General features: G+C 44.4%; 1 protein-coding gene across 1 annotated transcript in view; it reads right to left on the reverse strand.

Annotated features, from left to right (window-relative positions):
* Positions 1-3,694, reverse strand: part of LOC101852059 (cornifelin homolog) — an 18,875-nt gene that overhangs the window by 695 nt on the left and 14,486 nt on the right. The gene's annotated exons all lie outside the window — the stretch shown is intronic.

Consider the following 3,694-nt stretch of genomic DNA (forward strand, 5'->3'; position numbering starts at 1 on the left):
CATGCATATTGAATGGATGAGGGGAGGGGAGCAGTGGGCAAAGCAGAACAAGATGGAGGTCAGTAGGAGAAAGCAGAGAGCATCCTCTTCACTACCTGTACTAATAAGGCCAAGCAAAAACCAGCACTTTCTCTCAAAGGCTCCCCCCATCACCTCCCACTCCAAGCCCACCTTACTTGAGGCCACACTTGACCGTACTCTATCCCCCAACGCCCACATCCAGAACCTTCAGATAAAACTGTCAAGCAGACTTCAACCATTGAAAGTCCTTACAGGCAGCATCTGGGGTGCCTCAAGGGAATGCATAAAGCCAATTTATTATGCTACTTGTCGGTCAGCTATCGTCTATTGTGCCCCTGCCTGCATGCCTCTTGCCCAAGGAGCTTATAACTTTTTATCTCCTTGCTCTTGCCAACCCCAATGATCAAAAATATCATGATAAAGCAATAGGACGTCAACCGACGGTCAACCGACGGTCAACCGACGGTCAACCGACGGTCAACCGCTGTCCTGCTTCCTTATCAGCGCGCACTTGGTGTGGGTAGTTCAGCTCGTTGTTCCATTGTTAGAGGCCATCAAAAGTTTCAAATAATGTTGGTTTGAAGGTGAAGGATTGCGTGTGACCAAGGCCCTTACAACCAGACGGTTTTAGAACACTACACTTTTCAGCCTGATGTCTCACCCCCGAAAAGCATTTTTTTTTCATCACGAGGGTGATAAAATCACAGTCCTCTTTGATCCTCCACACTTAATTAAGAATTAGAAACAATTTGTTGATCTACCACAATTTCTGTGGGCCTATTCATCATGATGATACTGAGAACAGGGCAGTTATTAAATATTTCTATGAAAAAGACAGTGCCTAAGGTTTATTCAGGGTGGCACCCAAGTCAACCAACTGTGTGTCAAGTTTTGGACGACGAAAGGTTTGTTTCGCTGTGCACGTGCTTATTGGCAGTGTATCAAAAGCAATTAAATTGGGACACTACAGCCTATGTATCTCGGAATTAATCCTTAGTCTGACATCGCTTTATCTGATTTCTATAATGACTTTGATGTTCTTTTCAACGTTTTCATTTGGTCACTGTGTCAATCTCTGTCGAATATCGTAACCCAGTCACAACTACATCACAGGACCATGAATTTGTGCAGCAGACACTTCTGTGGTTGGAAGATGATTCATGAAGTTTGTCCCAGAAGACAAAAAGAAAGTTGCAAAAGCTTTAATATGAGTCAGTGAGTGGATCCACAACACCACTGCTTTGCATGGTCTTGTGGCTGACATTAATAAGCTGTTAATGGATGGGGGATTACTTACAGTGATATCAAGATGAACTTGAACATCTTTTCTCATTCACCATGAGAGGAAAAGGTAGACATATCTTGACAATCCAGACCCCCCACCCCCCAAAAAAAAACCAGTTACATTTTCATTTGAAGAGACAGATAATGGCCGACAAAATTATGATCGCATCGCCTTCAAGCAGTTGCAGGGATGTAGTGGATAGCTTTTTGAAATATCAAAATCTAACGAGTAGGAATTTCAGTCAAACAATAGATCTAGTTGCAATTCCGGTAGAACTTGATAAAGAACACAGATACATTGTTAATTTTGTAAATTTTGCAATACATTAAAGATGCAATGCACTTAAAAATGAAATTTCTGACGTACGTGGTTACACTTTTAAGAAACTTTACGATGCAATGACTGTACAAGGACATTGGAAGATTCCCCATCTTCCCATGCTTGGCGCCTCACCCTCATCAGCCAGAAACAGTTTGAACATTGTCGTCACAGTGGCTTGAAAAAGCCAGTTTAAAACTTGTGGAATTTGTTGGTTAGTTTGAAGCTGGAGTTTTAAAAAGCATTTTAAACCTTTGAAGAAAAGAGCGCACAGCAGACAGAATCTAAAGTTGAAAATGCTCCAGGAGCCAAACGTTATTGAAAACAAAGGTGATTCCTGCAAATGCAACACAGTGGACTATGAGTCAGTGTGTTTATTAATGTCAGACTACACGATGATCTTTACAGTGAGGTAAAAATTTCGAGGCGCAACTTGTCCTCAAACATCTTTTTAACGGGTGAATCAATGTAACCTAAACTTTGCACAGCAGTTTGTATCAATTTATCTTAGCATATTTATTTTTTTCCACAGCAATTGAGGCTAGGTTTAAAAAGGTATCTTCATGAATTTATATAAAATACTAAAATGGGGCCAACTGGTCACCCCACAGTTCGTGAAAAAGCAACACTACGTGTGTTGTGTGAGCTCTTTTAATACACAGAGCAACGCGCGCAGTCGCTGACCTCGATTCTCCGATAGCGCACAAAGGCTGAAGAAGGATTGCAGTGTCTCGGTATTTACGGTGTCTGACCACACCCTCCAACCTGCAGAAACTGAAAACAAAGCAGAATGAAGCAGCCAGAATCCTCACGGGCTACTCAAAAGATACTCGTGTGGACAGCCTCCTCATTGAAGCAGACATTCTACCACTAAGGCATAGAGCTGACACCTCCACCGCTATTTTACTCGAAAATGTCCATGCATCTGCCCACAATGAATCAACGCAGAGCCTCCGCAACAAAATCAGAGCCCATGCGGACAGGCAAATCGAGCTGGAGAAAGCTTGCCCAGAACCTGAAACTGAACTGGCTATGTACCCATGTGAGGAGCTGGTTGTTTTACGCCCAAAACAACCATGGAAGGCTGCATCATGCAGCGTGACCTTTAGTATTGATCTTGTCGTCGACTGCAAGCGTGCTGATGAACCAGCCATTAGGAAAGAAGAAGCAGAGGCTACCATTTGATTGCTCCCCCTGCCCAATGTAGAAGTCTGGACTGCAGGTTCAGTTAAAGATGGTACCGAGTATGGAGGCAAGAGAATACTGATCAAGACCTGTGATACCGAACTTGACCACTGTGTACTCACGGGCTGGTATTGTTCCAGCTACAGGGCCGCGCTTGTTGCTCTTGACACAGTGCTGGACATGCTAGATACACTACATACAGCAGGCAGTCTCTCGAACAGTGTATGCATTCATACACTGATTTCAGGTCAGCAGTCATGTGCCTCTCATACGGCCTCGGCAACCAATCGGAAAAGGTGGTGTGCTCAATCTTGCAGCGTCTGTACACACTCTGTCAACGCTCCAAATGTTCCATCCACTTACAGTGGATTCTGGGAAATCCTGGACTAGCTGGGAACAAGAAAGTTTACAGCATCCCTAAAGAAGCAGCAGCGCTTACCCAGATAGACACGCTAATCGATTTCTCAACAGCTAAAACCGCCATCCACCGGTCGACCCGCACAAGGTAGAAAAGAGGGAAACCCAAATTTATGTTCCCCAAGCCACCATCATACCAGTTTGAGGCGGTGATATCAGATGATAAAACAGCCGGCTTCTCTCCCAAATGAGAAATGGTGAAAAATCGCCCAAGCTGAAATCATATCTACACAAAATTGCACCAGTGTCGGGCCTGCGGCGAGGAGGACGAGACTATGGACCATGTGTTCCTGAAATCTCAAGCCAACTATCGTGCCAGAACACGTCTGCTCAGACATTTCTGTGACCCACGTTTTGCACATTTTAAGGACCCCCGAGCAACTGTTGAGTTCCTATGTGCTGTCGCCATTGCTGACCGCTTATGACGCCACAAGTGCCAAAAGAGAGAGGGAGAGAGAGAGTTGGGGG

This window comes from Aplysia californica, unplaced genomic scaffold, assembly GCF_000002075.1.
Source record: "Aplysia californica isolate F4 #8 unplaced genomic scaffold, AplCal3.0 scaffold00984, whole genome shotgun sequence".
Taxonomy (NCBI): Eukaryota; Metazoa; Mollusca; class Gastropoda; order Aplysiida; family Aplysiidae; genus Aplysia; species Aplysia californica.